Source organism: Macaca thibetana, chromosome 7 (genome assembly GCF_024542745.1).
Source record: "Macaca thibetana thibetana isolate TM-01 chromosome 7, ASM2454274v1, whole genome shotgun sequence".
Classification (NCBI taxonomy): domain Eukaryota; kingdom Metazoa; phylum Chordata; class Mammalia; order Primates; family Cercopithecidae; genus Macaca; species Macaca thibetana.
In genome coordinates, this window is record NC_065584.1 from 55,963,403 (window position 1) to 55,983,160 (window position 19,758).

A 19,758-nucleotide genomic window follows, 5' to 3' on the forward strand; every position below is an offset into this window, starting at 1 on the left:
TACACACACATATATTTTTATATAATGTTAGGAAGGAAAAAATATCCTTTTGTCTAGTCTTTTTAACAGCTTTCTTCTCTACTATACAACCTGTGTTCTCACCTAAACTTTTAAATGTTCTCTGTCTTGTCTCATTCCTTAAGGCCATCCCCCACAATGCTGCCAGGGTGACCTTTTAAATTACATATCTGATCACACATATCACACCATTGCTCACATTCTTTAACAGTTCAGCACATCCACAGGACAACACCTAACACTAAAGCACAGTAATCCTTCACCATCGGGTCCCATTCCTCCTCAGTGTGAGCATTTTCCAATTCATGTTCTGAATTACTGCAATTCTTTTCCTCATGGATCCCTGAACAAGTCTTGCTCTCACACTTGTATGCTTTTGACCATGCTGTTCCCTCTGCCTAGAATATTATCCCTTCCATATTATCCCACCCACCCACCCACTCCAAAAGAACAAAATGAAATCACAAAATATCTTCATTCTCCCTGGAAACTCAAGATGCTGGTCTGTGAAGCATGCCTCCACGTTGCTAGGCAGCACAGCGGTTTTTCTCCTGCTCCCCATGGAGGACTGGGGTCTCCTCCAGGGTAGGCTGTCAGTATCTTTATGTCACTAATGCCCGGGGTAGTACTGGTTCTGTATAGGTATCCAGTAGGACTTGTTAAATACACGATTTAGACTTTCCAGAAATGTGAATAAATCCCTAGCAACTAAGATTAAAATTATGTTCCTTTATGACACACTTGTCCCCCACAATGGGAGTCAGTGTTGGTCAGAGCTTCTTGAATATTCTGCATGTTAGTTATAGAGGAAACGTGTACATTTTTTCTTGTCTCCACATTTAGTGGACATAATATGAGAATATGATCCTCCAACACTGTCCACAAAATAGTTTCTGCAAAAGTCTCCATGTGTGTCAGGTTAAGCCAACGTAAGTGAAAGCAAACACACAAGGAGACACACTGGTTGGGGTGCACTAAGTTGCAAGTACCAAATATATCCAACTCAAATCTGGACTCCGAAGCCAAACTGCCTGGGTCTGACTCTTAGCCAGCTATTTATTAACACTAACTGTATGACCTTTGACAAGTCTCTTCACCTCTCTATCTCAGCTTCCATATCTGTAAAATGGAAATTATAACAGTACATACTTTACAGGGTATTATAAGGCATATGGTAAGCACTAGTTAAGTGTTAACTATTAGTAAACAACAGGACTAGTTAAATAAGGGAAATTTATAAACAGAGTAACTTGGAGCCTAAAGTGAAATGGGTGGGCCCACAAGAGGTTTGGTATGGTGGCTCACATTGTCACATAGAACCTAGTTTCTCCTGGCAACCTGAAATCAGCGTCATCTTAAGGCTGGCATCTCTCAGAGTGGCCACATCAACCAGAATGTGGAAGGAAACAAGAATACCGAAACGCTCCCTGATTAGAGAGTTCACAAGTCCTTCAGCACTTGACAGGCGCAGGAAATAGTTGAATGAACCTAAGCCACCTAGGGCCCACATCTAGATGTGGCCATGGGTTAACCTCCCCTGAAGTACACGGACATCAAAACCAAACCTTGGGTACCTCTGGGAAGTTGGGGGATAACAGGAGATATTAGGCAACCAACAAGAACAAAGGCAATGGTAAAATTCATGAATTTTAAACCACAGAAACTATTTTCACAGCCATCTGTATTCAAAAGTCATATCAGGTTTAGCAACCAGGCACAAAAATTCCTTTCAACCAAGATGAATTTCTAGCATGACATCGCCAACAAAAAGTGCTGTTCTCAGGGAAAATCCTCCAACTTAGAAGCATCTGCTTCTAATTTCCACAATGAAATCTTTGATTCCCTCATTCATGGGACTTGCACTCAATTCCCTCTGACACAGGAACTGCAGTTTTCTAGATAATGACTTTGCTGTGAAATTCTCATTATCTAGTAGCAATATATGAATCTTAACATCAACTTTACTTATTTTCCCCTGAAATACTTCTTCCCAAAGAGAGCATAATGCCTCCAACAAAGATTGAACTAAATATTTGAGAAGTTGCTAGCTTTCTGGTAACATTGCAAAAGGATTTTCTACATCATCAAATGGCTCCTAACAACAACAAGGAAATGTACAAGCCAGAAACGCAAAAGCCCACTGACAACAGACTAAATAAAATATGGTACATTAAAACCATTAAGCAGTGAAAAATCATGAACTACAGCTACACATTAACAAGTGCGAATCTCAAAAAACAACAGTAAGGAAAAAAAGTAACAGAAGAATACATATGATAGATTCTATTTCTACGAATAGAGAGTTCATACGTTCACATGTCAGGTTCAAAAAGAAACCGAAAAGGAAAGTTCAAAAATAAGCAAAGCTAATGAATGATTCATTTAGGGATACATATATATGTGTGATAAGACTGTGAAGAAAGGCAAAGGTACGTTTAACTTCAAAATTATAATGCAGGGGAGGCTGGAGGTAGGAGGAGATATATTCAGAAAGGAGCAGAGAACTTGGAAGGTTCTAGAGAAATTTTTTTCATAAACTTGGTAGTGAATACAATGGTGTTCTTTCATCACTATATTGTTTAAAATGTACAGACATCACAAACACTCTTCTATGTGTACGTTTCACAACTCTGTAAAGCATGTCAGAAGTACTGAGGTTGAAAATGCTGGGAATAATCACATTCCGATAATTTAATTTTAAAAAGATACATAAGGCAGGACAAGTATGAAATGCTGCTGTAACTGCCTGCTACATTTCACATAAGATGAATCCATTACAGATCCTATGTAGAGTTTACCATGTAACTACCATGTACCATGTACTTATAAAATGTTATTTCACTTACTACACGATTTGTTTTCAGGGATCTGAAACTAAGAAAAGCCTTAGAGCTCCTAAAATTGTTAATGAATTCTTGTAATTTTTATAATCTAGTGACAGGTATAAAATAATTTCTGAATTTCTATCTATTCCTAACTGGAAACAAATGTAACAAAGGGCAATCAAATGAAAAATTTATCACTGTATCAGATTTTAGAGACGACTTCATCCAACCTTTTAAGTTGATAGGTTAAGAAACTGGCACTTGGAGAGAATGTGCTAGCCAAGATGAGAGTCAGCTGCAGGACCCTGGTGTGCTTTTCCTTAATGGGATTTTTCTTCCTAAGTTATATTCCAAAACTCCCAAGGGTAAAAACAATTTAGCTTAGTCTAGCATCTTTTCAGAAAGTTCGTATTTTATATTTTTAAATAGAAAGTTAAGAAGCATGCTAAAATAATTTACTAAATTAAACATACCCAAATGCTAATAAAACCTGCCTTTTACCTTGATATCTTTCATTATATGTGAAAAATTTCATGAAGCCGGAAAAGGGTTTTTGAGATTCTAGATTTAATTTTTACCCTACATAAATTATGGGGCTAAGATTATGTTGTTACCCAGACACACTCAAAGCAGCAGCATTTGCTGTGGGGACACCCACAGACAGACACACACCCACACCCACACCCACACACACACACAGTACGTGTGCAGAATGATGCAAAGTGAGGCTCCAAGGCCAGGTACTCTTTAAAGTAAAGAAGATTAAAAGCAAAATCTACAGACTTCAAAGTAAAAGATTTCTCTGGACAATCTAGCAAGACTTTCTACTGCTACAAAAGTCCTTATTTAACACCCCCTTGAGGAGTTTTGCAGTGATTACACAAGTTGGAGACAAGTTGCTAAATAAACTTATAAAGACAAAACATTATACAATTTTAAAAGCCCTTAAGAGAAATGATAAAAATGTTTCTTTCATATATGGCTTTATTATAGTTTCACAACATATTTACCATTGTCATTTGCATGTACAGATTCTGTCTCCAACACATTAAAAGACACTTCTATCCTAACAAGGCCTTCCATTAATCAAAGATCTACAGTTCCCCTGGGGAGTCATCAAATCTTTAGCCAATGTGCTCTAAGGAGACCAAGGTGCCTTCTGTTATTCTAGAGAAACATGGATCCAAGACTGCTAAGGTAGCTGTTGGGAACATAACTGGGAGCTAGGGATGGCTGTATCCTTTATGCTTCTCCCAGAGGAATCTTCAATCAGAAGCTGGCCTCTTCTACTGTCACTCAGTGTTTCATTCTCCTAGCTTACTTCTAGAAAATAACTACCATTAATTTGCCAGTTATACCAAGTGTGAAATCTCATTTTCAGTGGTACTTACCTATCTAGTAACACTCTGTTTCCCATATGCCAATTCACAGGCCTTATTTCTGTAACTCTTCTCAACTAGAGTTTTGAAATAAGATACAAACCAAGGTCAATTCAATTATTACCCATCTATTCTAAAAGAAATAGAAATAAAGCCACTTAGCAGTGAACCTCTGGTCTCTCTGGTGTGTGAAGTCAACAAAAAGCAGGAGTGAGTCACTGAAGAGCCCAGTCCAGTCACCTCCATTTGACCTACCTATTCACTGGATCATCTGGTTGTTCGGTGTGCGTCCCCCTCCATATTACCAAAAGAGAACATTCCTTCTTACAGTAATCATCCTCTGATGCTTTGAGAGAGACTTAAAGTATGCTTTCTAAAGGGTGTGGGGGAAGGAAACCAGAATTACACCTTACCCTACACAAATAGGGTTAATCTTCCATGAAAAATGGAACCATACCTCAACCTTGAAGGTCAGAGTTAAAAAAGAAAACCCCAAACCAATCAAACAAACAAAAACCAGAAACCACCCTACCTCTGCTCAGCACTGCTTTTTCACATGGCTCTAAACATACTGGAAAGGCAGAAGTATTGAGACTGACCCATAAACATCTATCCTGGAGAAACCCAAGGAGCAGACTATTACAAGTCAACAGGCATGGCAGGACCACCGCTCAACACCAACGGCTCATCGTTACCTCTTACTCCCTCGATCCTACCCTAGAAAAGACTATCTATTGCCTACAATTAACTGCCTTGGAATCACCTTCTCTCTGACCCACAGGCAAAATCATTCAAATATTTAAACAGTACTCATTGAGAGGAGTGCCTATATTCCTTCGTGATTTTCACGTTTGGAAGAATGAATTAAGAAAACATGGTGTTGCTCCTTATAGTGGGCTTTCTAGGAAAAGTTGGATTCTTTTTTTCAGATACAAGATTTGCAAAGTTGTAAATTATCTATTGGCTTTTTACCTTCAGTACAAGTTTCAACAACCAGGAGACAAAATCCTGAAACTCCCTCTAATGAGTCTTTCTTTCAAAAGCATCTTCCAATTGAAAGTCGTCTGTCCAGGATTTGGAAATTATTTTCTCCAAAAGTAAAAATCGTCATGATATTTTCTAAGCTTCCATGTATAATAAATGAAAACCGTAGCTGAGGTCTAAGTTATACACTTTAGTGAATAAAGTCATTAAAAGCAAAGATTCTGATAATAAAAAAAAATACTTCCTTTCAGACTCTTAATGCACCACAAACTCTGGACAATCTACAAACCTTCACTGGCAAGTGATTACTTTCAGGGACCATTCCTCAGAATGAGTATAAAAAGCACCATATTCCACATATAATTATGCAAAAAACACCTCTGTACTTTTTTTCCCCTCCACATTTTTCAAAGCATTTCTTCCAGTTTTGAAGAGTTTTTAAAAATAACCTGTTACATCCAGGAACTTTCAGTTCTTGGCCATTAAATATGAATTGCTGCAGGAATTGTCCTCTGCCATAAACAACTAGAAAAGTGGATAAAACACATCAAATGGTTTTTAGACACTGAAGGAAAACAAACTAGGTAAGCCTAATGATTCCCCAAACTTAATGACTGGAGGCAGTTTTGGTCCACAGTGAGGAAAGGAATCCAAACAGAACTGAGAAGATTCCCTGAATTGAGAAGATAAAGAGGAAAGTTTGGGAGGCAGAGGCAGCTAGAATTTGGGCCAGCACAGAATCCCAAAGAGGAAGTAGGGGAACCCAGAGAGAGGTCCAAAGATCTTCAGAGAGGTTCCCTTGATACATTGGCTAACTATTGATCTCTGCTTACGTGGAAAAAAAACTCCACAAGGCAGAGGAAAGAATCTTCGACAAGCAACAGGTCAAACAATTCCTAAAGCTCACATAGAGCTGGGCATAGTTCTCATTTCCACTAGCAAGAGGATAAATCCTGTAGTATCTACGGCATCAGACGGGTTAATCTGAAAGACATCACCTCAGTAGGGCAAGTAAAGCTTTAGTCTGAAGGCTGCCCTGAACCAACTCTAAAGAAGGTTAGAAGCAAGCCTCAAAAGATCAAACTGGGCCCAAGTAACTTACCCACACAGTGAATAAAGTCCAGACTTTTTAAACCCCACGTAACTTACTTACATGCTAGAATAAGGTCCAAACTCTTTAATGCCCAAGTAACTTATCTACACTTATCCTTCATGAAAAATGGAACCCAATGAATGCGTTCATTCATCCTTCTAGAATGAAGCCCAAACTGTCAAAATGCAGCACCCAATAATAATATTATTATGAATAATTTTACAATAAATTCAAAAACATAGATAAAATGGACAAATCTATTAAAAGACACACCTCCAAAGCTCATTCAAGACAAAATAGATAACCTGAATAGCCCTATATGAGGGGACTTCATAAAGTTCATGGAAAAAATGGAATCAAAAGATAAAAATAAAGAATATAAGCTTTATTTCTCAACATAAGCTCCAAAAGGTCAAGACATTTTTATAAGTAATGATACCAGCCACTTAGTGCATGCATCCTAAAGAACTGAGGGTCCTGGGAATTTAACCATGTCAATGCAGTCTTTTCACATTATTAACTGAAGAAAAATGGGTGCCCTTTGAAGATTTTTAAGATTAGGAAACAAAAAGAAATCAGAAGGAGCCAAATCAAGACTGTAGTGTGAATGCCTAATGATTTCCCATCAAAACTCTCCCAAAATTGTCCTTGTGTGAAGAGAGGAATTGAGCAGGAGCATTGTTGTGGTGGAGAAAAACTCTCCAGAGAAGTTTTCCCAGGCATTTTTCTGCTAAAGATTCAACTAACTTTCTCAAAAGACTCATAATAAGCAGATGTTACAATTATTTGGCTCCCCAGACAGTCAACAAGCAAAATGCCTCGAATATCCCAAAAAACTGTTGCCCTGACCTTTGCTTTGATTGGACCACTTCCACCTCTTGGTAGCCAATGCTTTGATAGTGCTTTGTCTTCAGGATTATACTGGTAAAGCCCTGTTTCATCTCTTGTTACAATTTCTTCAAGAAATGCTTCAGGATCTTAATCCCATTTCCTTAAAATTTCCAATGAATGTTCTGTTCTTGTCTGCAGCTGATTTGGACACAATGGTTTTGCCACCCATCTAGTGGAAAGTTTGCTCGACTTAAATTTTTCAGTTATAATTGTGTAAGCTGAATCAACTGAGATTCTACAGTGTTGGCTATTGTTTCTGCTGTTAATTATTGGTCTTCTTCAATCAGGGCATGAACAAGATGAATTTTTTTCCTCACAAATTGGTGTGAATGGTCTGCCCCTGCAGGTTTCATCTTTAACATTTGCTAGTCTCTTCTTAAAAGAAGTAAGTTATCCACTTGTAAACTCCTGATTTCTTTGAGTCACTGTCTCCATAAACTCTTTGTAAAGCACCAATGATTTCACTATTCTTCCACCCAGGCTTCACCACAAATTTGATGTTTACTCTTGCCTCAATTTCCGCAGAATTCATGTTGCTCTGAGAGGGGTTCTTTTCAAACTGCTGCCTTACCCTTTTTAGTGCCTCAAACTAGATTCTATTCAGGTGTCTTACAACATGTTAGTATGAGTTTATTTCGGTGCAAAACCATTCTGAAATCCATGCATAATATGCATTTTCTGTGAACTTTCTGAAGATCCCTCAGTTATTAAATGAACTGAATTTTTAGTTAAAAATTTTATGACAAAGAAAATCGTAGGCTCAGATGGCATCACTGGTAAACTCTATGAATATTCAAAAAAAAAATTAATACCGATTCTACACAAGCTTTTCCAGAAAACCAAAGAAAGGGGAATATTTCCCAACTCTATGAGGCCATCATTTCCCAAACTAGGTGACATTATAAGAAAATTTTTTAAATGACCAATATCCCTCATGAACATAACATGAGACTCCTAATAAAATTTGGTATACTGAATTCAGCAATATATACCAAAAGGATAACATATGATGACCACGTTGGGTTTATCCCAGGAGCGCAAGATTGGTTTGATATTCAAAAATCAATGTTACTCACCATAACAGATGAAAAAATGAAATTATATGATCATTTCAATAGATGCAGAAAAACAGCTGATAAAATTTAACATATGATAAAACATACAAAATGCCGGGCGCAAGGGCTCACACCTGTAATCCCAGCACTTTGGGAGGCCAAGGCAGGTGGATCACCTGAGGTCAAGAGTTGGAGACCAGCCTGGCCAACATGACGAAACCCCATCTCTACTAAAAATACAAAAAATTACCTGGGAGTGGTGGCAGGCGCCTGTAATCCCAGCTACTTGTGAGGCTGAGGCAGGAGAATTGCTTGAACCCAGGAGGTAGAGGTTGCAGTGAGCCAAGATGGTGCCAATGCACTCCAGCCTGGGTGACAGAGTGAGACTGTCAAAAAAAAAAAAAAAAAAAAAAAAAACAACACGAAAAAACATACACAAACCCTCAGCAAACCAGTAATAGAAGCGAACTTCCTCCATCTGGTAAATCATATGTATGAAAAATCTATAGCTAATATTACACAAATGGTGAAAGATGGAAAGTTTTTCTCTGCTAAGACTGGAAATGGGCAAAGATGTCTGCTTTCACTATTCATTTTCAACATGCTATTGAGCTCCTCTCCAGAGCAATAAGACAAGAAAAGGCATCCAGACTAGAAAGAATTAAAACTATCTGTATTTGCAGACATGATTGTCAATGTAGAAAATCCTAAGACATGTCTAAAAAACCTATTATTAAGTTTATGAAGGTCCAAAACAGAAGGTCAATACACCAAAAACCATCAGTTTTATTTCTAAATACTATCCAATGATTGGAAATTGAAATTTAAAATATCATTTATGGCAGCATCAAAAAAATTAAATATTTAGTGATAAATTTAACAAAGTGTAAGACCAATACGATGAAAAACAGTATTTCTTAGAGAAAGTTAAAAAAAAAAAAACCTAACTAGTCAGGCGTGGTGGCTCACGCCTGTAATCCCAGCACTTTGGGAGGCTGAGATGGGCGGATCATGAGGTCAGGAGTTACAGACCAGCCTGACCAACGTGGTGAAACCCCATCTCTACTAAAAATACAAAAATTAGCCGGGCGTGGTGGTGTGCGCCTGTAACCCCAGCTACTCAGGTGGCTGAGGCAGGAGACTCACTTGAACCCAGGAAGTGGAGGCTGCAGTGAATTGAGATTGCGCCACTGCACTCCAGCCTAGGCAGAAGAGTGAGACTCCATCTCAAAAACAAAAACCCGTAACTAAATATATAAAAATGTACAACAGAAAGATTCAATATTGTTAAGATATCAATTCTCCCATAACTAATCTATATGTTCAATGCAACTATAACCAAAGTTCAATTAGTGTTAAACATGAATACACATAAAAACTGAAGAAATCCAAAGCTAGTTAATAGTACTGTACCAATGTCACTTTCCTGGTTTTGAAAACAGACTACAGTTGATTATCACTGGGAGACTCTCTATACTATTTTTGCAACTTCTTGTGAGTCTAAAATTACTTCAGGCCAGGTGCGGTGGCTCATGCCTTTAATCTCAGCACTCCAGGAGACTAAGATGGGAGGAGCACTTGAGGCCAGCCTGGGCAACATAGTAAGACTCCCATCTCCACAAAAAAATAAAAAATAAAAAATTAGCTATATGCGGTAGTGCATGCCTGTGGTCCCAGCTACTTAGGAGGCTGAGGCAGAGGAGTGCTTGAGCCCAGGAGGTCAAGGCTGCAGTGAGCCATGATCATGCCGCTGCACTCTAGTCTTGGCAACATAGTGAGACCTGTCTCTAAAAAAACTAAAATTAAATTAAATTACCTCAAAATAAAGTTTTTAAAAATCCCAGGGAATTTTTTTTTTTTTTTGGTAAACATCCACAATCTGATTCCAATCTACTTCAACCCTTATACAGAAATTACAGGTCCAAATTGAAAAGCTAAAATTCTAAAAGTCATAGAAAACTTACAAAGGAAGATCCTTGTTGCCCTGGTGTTCTGAGGGCATTAAAACATGAACCACAAAAATTTAGCTTTTTAATTTTGCTCTTTGAAAGTCACTTAAAAAATGACAATCATCAGAACAGAAAATACATTTTTAAAACATATCTTGAAAAATAAAAACCATATCTGATTAAAGACTTAAATCGAAAAATATATAAATACTACAACTCAAGAACAAGGCAACTCTTAAAAATACGGCCAAAAAAGTTAAAGTCACTTCACCAAAGATATACAAATGGCAAATAAGCACTTGAAATGATACTCAACATTATTAGTCATTAGGAAAATGCAAATAAAAATCTAAGTCAGATACCACTACACAACTGCTAGAACAGTTAAAGTTAAAAACACTGACAATACCAAATCTTAGTGAGAATCTGGAGCAACCAGAACTCTCAGGGCAACTAGAACTCTCAGATGTGGCTGGTGAGAATGTTAAATGATACAGCCACTTTGAAAACGAATTTGACAATTTTTTATAAACATTCACTTACCATACAACTCAGAAATGAAAACTTATGTCCCAAGACTTATATAATACATAAATGCTTATAGTAACTTCATTCATAATAGCTCCAAACTAGAAACAATCCAAATATCCACAAACAGGTAAATGAATAAGCAAATTATGACAACTAAATACCACCCAACAATAAAAACGAACTACTGATATGTGCAACAAAATGGATGAACACATCATGCTAAAGTGAAACATGCCAGATGCAAAAGCATCTAGAGTGGCAGGGGAGGAGACTGACTAAAAAGGAGTTGTAGAAAACTTTTTGGCTTGACAAAAATGCTCTGTATCTTGACCACAGTGCTGATTACATGATGATATATACATTTGTCAAAATTCATCAAATTATCTACTTAAAATTTGTTGATTTTTATTGTATATGATTCATCATTTAAAAAGCTGATTTGGGGCAGGCGTGGTGGCTTATGCCTGTAATCCCAGCACTTTGGGAGGCTGAAGTGGGTGGATCACTTGAGGTCAGGAGTTTGAGAACAGCCTAGCCAACATGGTGAAACCCTGTGTCTGCTAAAAAATACAAAAATTAGCTGGGTGTGATGGTGCATGCCTGTAGTCCCAGCTACTCAGGAGGCTGACGCAAGAAAATCACTTGAGCCCAGGAGGCGGAGGTTGCAGAGAGCCAAGATTGTGGCACTGCACTCTAGCCTGGGCGACACAGGGAGACTCAGTCTCAAAACAACAATAACAAAAACACACCAGCATTATTTCATTCGAGCTTCACAGCCTTCTGCATTCTAACTTAAACATTTTAAGTTCTGGGCTGGGCACGGTGGCTCACGCCTGTAATCCTAGGACTTTGGGAGGCCAAGGCGGGCAGATCACTTGAGGCCAGGGGTTCAAGACCAGCCTGGCCATCATGATGAAACCCTGTCTCTACTAAAAATACAAAAATTAGCCAAGCGTGGTAGTGAATGCCTGTAATCCCAGCTACTCAGAAGCTGAGGCAGGAGAATCACTTGAACCCAGGAGGCGGAGGCTGCAGTGAGCTGAAATTGTGCAACTGCACTCCAGCCTGGGTAAAGGAGTAAGACTCTGTCTCAATAAATAAATAAATAAATAAATAAATAAATAACTTCTAAAGAGTAAATCAAGCAACTGTCCTTAGTATCTCACCCTTAAATGTATAATGTGTAATCATTTCAAAACATCCTTCTTTTCATTTCCCTTTTCTAACCAGTTCTATAAATTAATAGAGGATTTTTCAGGGTAACAGCTGCTCTGAACAAATGACTGACAATGTGAATTAATTTAGACCCTGTATCTGTAATACATTGATTAAAAATTTCCTGAAAATTTACTCATCAGCAACATGAGCCTAGTTCAAGAATATGTAAGGCAGTAATTAAAGGAAATGTTGTTTTACAAGTTAGATAACTTCAATTAGCTTTCCCTGCTAGGTTTTACTCTACAACTTATATTTCAAGAAAATTTATCTTTACTTTTTTTAGGCACCTGTAGAAACAAATAATTTAGTCAATTACAAATCATTAGCTCTCAACATCCTCTCCCACAGATTTAAAATGAATGAGGGCTCAGAAAATGAGTACTTGAGTTTTAAAAGATTTTATTTTTAAGATTTAATTAGAATTTATTTTAAATTCTAGATGAGACAACATTTATTAAAAACTGTTCCTGATTTTAATTTCCTTAAATATCCTTAATATTACACTTGAAAATCTTGGGTTTCTTTGAAGTAAAACCCTTAAATATATCAATTTTTCTGAATCTCCTTCTATAATTGTAAGTAATGTGAGTTCCTCAAAAGAGATTTCTGAAATGGCACCACTGCAGCTGACCTTTGTTTCAGTGTGTCACTAAACTATGCAAAAAATTAACTTTACCACTATATTTAGATGGGTTAAGTATAGAATTCTATTTTCTTTGGAAGAAAATACATAAAACATTTCTGATTGTTGTGATAAAACATACGCAACCACACAAAATTCCACTCTATATTTTGGGTCACACATGTCAATAAATGTACTGCTGAGTTTTTTTCAGGATACCATATTACTTCACTCTTCCAAGCGATAAAGTATTAATTTTTCAGTTATGGACTTGCAGTATTAAATAAAGGTGCTATCCACTAGTAACTATTAGGGTATTACTAAGTTTATTTTTTATATCCTATTTCTGAAAGCCATAAGAAAATTCCTCATTACAAATACCTTTGAAATAATTATAGTTTCATAAAATAAAAGCTGTTTTGTAAGCTATTCATATCTGATCTTTTTTTTTTTTTTTTTGAGACAGGATCTTTGCAGAGAGAGAGTTTCATCACGTTGCCCAAGCTGGTCTCAAACTTCGGGGCCCCAGCAATGTGCTTGCCTCAGCCTCCCAAAGTGTTGGGAACACAGGTGTGAGCCACTGTGCCAGGCTAATATCTGAAATTTCTAGCCCAATTTCCCATTTGTCCTTTGTTTACTTATTTAAACTGAGTTCAACTCAGGTACCAAACAATAAATTCTAGAGCTATAAATCATAATTTTGTTTATCACTAATGCAATGACAACAGCCAAGTTAAGTTCTCAGGGAAAAAACTTTTTAACTATTATTTTGTTACAAAATTACGTCTTTATTTGTTTGTAAGGTTAAATTTTTACATTCCAATTACTTTACAAACCACCATGGAATATGTATGAGAAAGTTAAGGAATTCAGAATTCAGTCCTGTTACAATCCCCACTTCAGTCCCCACTCCTAGACCAGATCAGACTGCCCTAAACTCTCACAGCACCTCTACTTCTCAGTAACAGTTTTTGAAATTAAGTCATTATGTACTCCATTATTTAAATCTGCCATTCCTGCTAAAAAGTGAAAGCTTCAAAAGTACCACAGTAGACACACTATTCACCAAATGAATAAAAAGATAAGACATTTAAAACAGTATTAGTCATTAGGAAGAAGCATATCTAAAATAATAAAACGGCACATAGTAATGAGCCATTCATCTGGAAGCATCATCCATCTATGTAACAGAACTAGGGAAATGGCAATAAATGAGGTGTTTAGTGAATTAATACTCAAATGGATTATATAAATGTTACTACAAAGCTACAAAGGAAATGGCATAGTAAATTAAGAAAGCACTATGTGAGGAAGTAGATTTCACATAAGATTTTGATTACGTTCTACTTCTTCTATAAGTGTCACTATAATCATAGATTATCACCCACTGGAAGTTAAATCTAACAATAGAGTATTAGTCCATCTTCACGCTGCTGATAAAGACATACCTGAGACTGGGCAATTTACAAAAGGAAGAGGTTTATTGGACTTACAGTTCCACATGGCTGGTGAGGCCTCACAATCATGGCAGAAAGTGAAAGGCACAACTCACATGGCGGCAGACAAGAGAAGAGAGCTTGTGCAGGGAAACTCCCATTTTTAAACCCACTAGATCTTGTGAGACTTATTCATTATCACGAGAACAGCACGGGAAAGACATGCTGCCATGATTCAATTACCTCCCACTAAGTTCCTCCCACAACACATGGGAACTGTTGGAGTTAAATTCAAGATGAGATTTGGGTGGGGACACAGCCAAACCATAGCAAATAGTTAACCTAGAAAATTTAAAATAAATTTGCTAGGTGTTAGCAAATTAAATAATCATTGTCTTCAAGAAACTAGTACAGCTGGGGAGCTAGAAATGTGCTAGGTTCCAATGATGTGATACAGGCAACATGCAGCTCAGATGCAGCGGAAGGAGAAGCCAGAAGCAGAAACATGAGGTAGACGAAGTGTGTATGCATTAGACACGTCAATGGGAAGAACAATTTGGCTAGATTTAAGGAACTTTGAGAAAAAAAATAAGTATCTAAACACAAGGTTAGCAAACTCACATGCCTACCAGGGCAGGAGCAAAGAAGTGAAGCCTGCAGGATGAAAAATGCCTACAGTGTCTTGGCCCCAATGTTGGGGACAAGAGAGTCTCCGCCAGGGGCTGTGGGAGACTGCAGAGCACACACCCTGTATAAAGGGGGAAGCTGTTATGTTGCTACAACAGACCTTGCCAGGCCTTCAAATTTCTCTAGAGAAGGTATGAAACTCAATTTTTTTAATGTTAAAATTTCTCTATTTTTAAATGTTGGCAAATAACTGTGTTAAAAGCCAAAACTTAGTGTTGGGCCACAGGCTTGCAACTCTGGTTGGCATGATGAATTCCACCCTAAGAGATCTGGACTTTATTCTGTAGTCACTGACAAGCGACATAACATTTATTTCAAAACTTGCTCAGTTTTATACCTCTGCATACTCCAGTATCTACAATGTAAAAGCCTTAGCACTGGGAAATTACTTCACATTGGCCTGGTGTATTTCGGTTACAAGCCAATTACATTCTAACTAACTGTACTGTAACTTAACTAACTGTAGAGTAACTTACAAGTTTCAGCTGAAAAAACATTCAGAATGATACTAATAAAACAGTGCTGGCAAACCAGTTCCTAAGAGAATGCTGACATTATATGCATATACCACAACCCACTAGAAACACACATATAATCATCAGAGCTCCACTTCTCAAAAACCTTGTGCCCTAATCCACTGCAAAGGAAAGTCTTTGCCCTTTCCAGCGTTTTCTAAATTAGCAACTTTCTAAAGACTAATACTACACTTTGGTATTACCAGACACTAAAATATATGTAACAAAGTTTTCATTCTACCAATCACTCTAAGCTTTTAACTATCCAAAAACAATACTTATGCATTAAAGGCCTAGGTGTTAGCATTTTAATAAGCTTAGAGAAAGAAAAGATAATTAGTATCAGACACTTGTTGATTCATTTTGATGACAGTATTACAGACAGTTAGCAAAATTCAAAGGTAGTTCCCAGAAGAGAAAATTCTTGGTGTATAATTATAAAATACAGGACTATGAAAATTGCTTCATCACATGCTTTGAAATAATACTTCATGATGAAAGTCATCAACAAGGTATTTAAAATTTTAAAGAGGCAATTTTTCTATTACTCAATTTGCTCTGGCTTGTGGGATTCACTAACCTGAGCCATTTACTCTGTGAATGATGGCTTCCAGGCCAGTGGGGCACTATGCTGTGTGGCCTAGTCAGACCAAACCTATCACCATTGCTGAAAAAGAAGCCAAGTCAAAGCACATGTCTCACTTTTCATGAAAAAGGACTGCTATGGTTCGAATGAGCCCCCCAAAAGTTCATGTGTTGGAAACTTAATCCCCAATGCAATAGCACTGGGAGGTGGGGTCTAACAACAGGTGACCGAGTCATGAGGGTCAAGTCCTCATGAGTGGATTAATGTACTTATCACAAGAGCAGGTTGTTATAAAAACCAGTCCGGCCCCTTGTGCTTTCTGTCTTGCCCTTGCTTTTGCATTCCACCATGGGATGACCTGGGCCAGATGCTGGTGCCGTGCTCTTGGACTTCAGGGCTCCCGAACCATAAGCTGAATGAACTTCCTTTTTTTGAAGCGTAACTTTTATTTTAAATTCAAGGATATGAGTACAGGTTTGTCACATAGACAAACTTGTGTCATGGGGTTTGCTGTACAGATTATTTTGTCACCCAGGTATTAAGCCTAGTACCCATTAGTTATTTTTCCTGATCCTCTCCCTCCTCCCAAACTCCATCCTCCGGTAAGCCCCAGTGTGTGTCCCCTCTATGTGTCCATGTGTTCTCATCATTAAGCTCCCGCTTATAAGTGAGAACATGCAGTATTTGGTTTTCTGTTTCTGCATTAGTTTGCTGAGGATAATGGCCTCCAGCTCCATCCATGTTACTGCAAAGGACATGATTGCATTCTTTTTTTTATCACTGCATAGTATTCCATGGTATATATGTACCACATTTTCTTTATCCAGTCTACCACTGGTAGGCATTTAGCTTGATTCTATGTCTTTGCTATTGTGAATATTCCTGCAATGAACATATGCAGGTATGCATGTGTCTTTATAACAGAATGATTTACATTCCTTTGGGTATATACCCAGTAATGGGATTGCTGAGTCGAATTGTATTTCTGTTTTTAGGTCTTTGAGGAATCACCACACTGTCTTCCACAATGGTCGAACTAATTTACACTCCCACAAACAGTGTATAAGCATCCCCTTTTCCTCCACAACCTAGCTAGCATCTGTTATTTTTTTTTAACATTTTAGTAGCCACTCTGACTGGTGTGAGACGGTACCTCATTGTGGTTTTCATTTGCTTTCTCCAATATCAATGACAAGCTTTTTTCATGATTGTTTGCTGCGTGTATGTCTTCTTTTGAAAAGTGTCTGTTCCTGTCATTTGCCCACATTTTAATGGATTTTTTCTTGTAAATTTAAGTTCCTTATAGATGCTAGATATTAGACCTTTGTCAGATGCACAGTTTGCAAATATTTTCTTCCATTCTGTAGGCTGTCTGTTCACTCTGTTGACAGTTTCCTCTGCTGTTTAATTAGATCCCATTTGTCCATTTTTGCCTTTGTGGCAATTGTTTTTGGTGTCTTCATCATTAAATGTTTGCCCATTTTTATGTCCAGAATGGTATTGCCTAGGTTGTCTTCCAGGGTTTTTACAGTTTGGGGCTTTATATTTAAGCTTTTAATCCATTTTGAGTTAATTTTTTATATGGTATAAGGAGGCAGTCCAATTTCAATCTTCTGTATATGGCTAGCCAGTTATCCCAGCACCATTCAACACATAGGGAATTCTTTCCCCGTTGCTTGTTTTGTCAGGTTTGTCACAAATCAGACATCTGCAGGTATGTGGCCTTACTTCTGGGCTCTCTATTCTGTTCCACTGCTCTGTGTGTCTGTTTTTGTACCAGTATCATGCTGTTTTGGTCACTGTAGCTCTAATAGTTTGAAGTTGGGTACCATGATGCCTCCAGCTTTGTTCTTTTTGCTTAGGATTGCCTTGGCTATTCAGACTCTTTTTTAGGTCCCATATGACTTTTTAAATAGTTTTTTTTCTAGTTCTGTAAAGAATGTTAATAGTAAACTTCCATTCTTTATGGACAGAACACCCTATGTGTGGTACTCCATTATAGTACCAAAAACAATCTAAGCCAAGGATCAATAGGTTGAATTAAAGAACACATCTTTACTAGAAATGAAAGTCTTTAAACAAAGTATGAGTATTTTCAAGATACAGTTCTCATCCAAAGACATTTAATAAAGAACTATAAAACTGCATAGAACTGTTTCTCTATTTCACAATATATGAACTACAATCTATATACTAGAGCCCTACCAATAATAACTAGGGAAAAGCTCAAAGGCTCCCTAACTCTGACAAAGGCTGCTGAAGATACGCATGGCCTCCAACATTCTCATTTCCAAAGTCCCGCTGCACATACCATCAGGCATATTAAAATGTACCCACATCCAATATTAAATATTTGTAATATACAAAACTGAATTACAAGTAATAGTTATCTTTCAGAAATTTTTTGTTCTCTTTGAACCCACTCCAATAAGGTTTTCATCCCCACTCCTCCAGTGACACAGCTCTTGTCATCACCACCAATGACTCCCCAGGTTGCTAAATCCAATGAGCAACTCTCGGTCTTCACCCTACTTGACCTCTCAGCAACATGTGAGCTAACTGATCCACTCTTCTGCTGGAGATATTTTCTTTGACTACAGGAACATTTTTCTAATTTTCTTCCTATCCTCTGCTTGCTCCTTCTTAATTTTCTTTTACTGATTCCTCCTTATCAACACAACCTCTAAAAGATGAAGCATCCAGGTTTAGCCCAAGACCAACATCACAATTAGAAAAACAATTCATAGTTCATTCTTCCACTGTGTAGGTCAACAGAGTTAACAGTACCTTCTAGTGATAACATTGTTACTCAAGGAATGGAGACACTTAATTGGGTTCACTATGTTGGAAAAATGTTCTTAAAACACTTTCTTGTACTATGTGTGTGATTTCTTCTCTTCTCTACAAACTGTAAATACTGATATGCCCCAAGGCTTGGTCCATAAGCCTCTTTCTCTCACTACACATATTCCCAAGTGATCTCATCCAAATTCTTTTGGCAGTTTCCAAATTTGTATCTCCAAACTAGACCTATTCCCTAAATTCCAGATTCCTACAGCAACCAGTGATTCTATTAAAATGCAGATCAAATCATCTCACTCCTCTGCACAAAACCCTCTGATGGCTCCCCATTCCACTCACAGTCAAGCCTTGAATACAGTCCACGCAAGCCAAACATGTGCTCTCCAAACATCTCTGACCTTGTCTACTACTCCTTCTCTCCCTGCTCTCAGTGCTCTACCACTGTGGTCTTCTCCCTGTTCCTGGAACACACCAGGCATGCTTCCACCTGATGCCTTCACTAGTCCCTCTGCTGGAACACTTTTCCCCCAGCTAGCTCTGCGTGGCTCTCTTCCTCCTTCAAGCCCTCTTTTCAGTGAGGTCTACCTTGACTACACTCCTCCAAATTGTGAAGTCCCTGCCTCCCTTCCCCAGCACTCCTACTGTCCCTTAGCCTGCTCCACGTTTTCTTTTTCCCATCAGGCTTATTACCTTCCAAAATACTATAACACTTATTTTGTTATGCTGATTGCCTCCTAATAGAATATAAGGTCCATGAAGGCAGAGTTTTTTTTGTTTGTTTTTTTTGTTGTTTTCCCCCTTTATTTTATTCACTGACATCTCTCAGACCTAGACTAGTGCCTGGCATATACTAGGCATACATTATATTGAATGCATGAATTTAAACATTTAATAATTTTAATTTCATAGTTGTCTTTTAATATTTGAGATTTTTACCAGATCTTGTACATTTCTGTTGCTCCTAGAAAAGCCCCTTTTCTATGGGCTTGAAGGATAGAAAAATCTCAGCCTGACTTCACTATCCATTATAAATCCAGTGGCCCCAGGAAGGCTGGGAACATCCCATGTCTGACCATCCTTGATTTTGGACCCTAAAACCAAAGCTCAACTTCACACTCATCTGGAAACATCTAGTATCTTTTCACACACATGTATTTTGTTCCCCCA

General features: G+C 37.8%; 1 protein-coding gene across 7 annotated transcripts in view; it reads right to left on the reverse strand.

Moving 5' to 3' along the window:
* Positions 1 to 19,758, reverse strand: part of FRMD6 (FERM domain containing 6) — an 80,266-nt gene that overhangs the window by 51,750 nt on the left and 8,758 nt on the right. For 2 of the 7 annotated variants that reach the window (XM_050796896.1, XM_050796897.1), the window contains one exon: positions 8,496 to 8,613. The exons of the other annotated variants lie outside the window; for them this stretch is intronic. The gene's annotated coding sequence lies outside the window, so the exon portion shown is untranslated. The remainder of the gene's footprint in view (positions 1 to 8,495; positions 8,614 to 19,758) is intronic. 7 annotated transcript variants of the gene reach the window in all.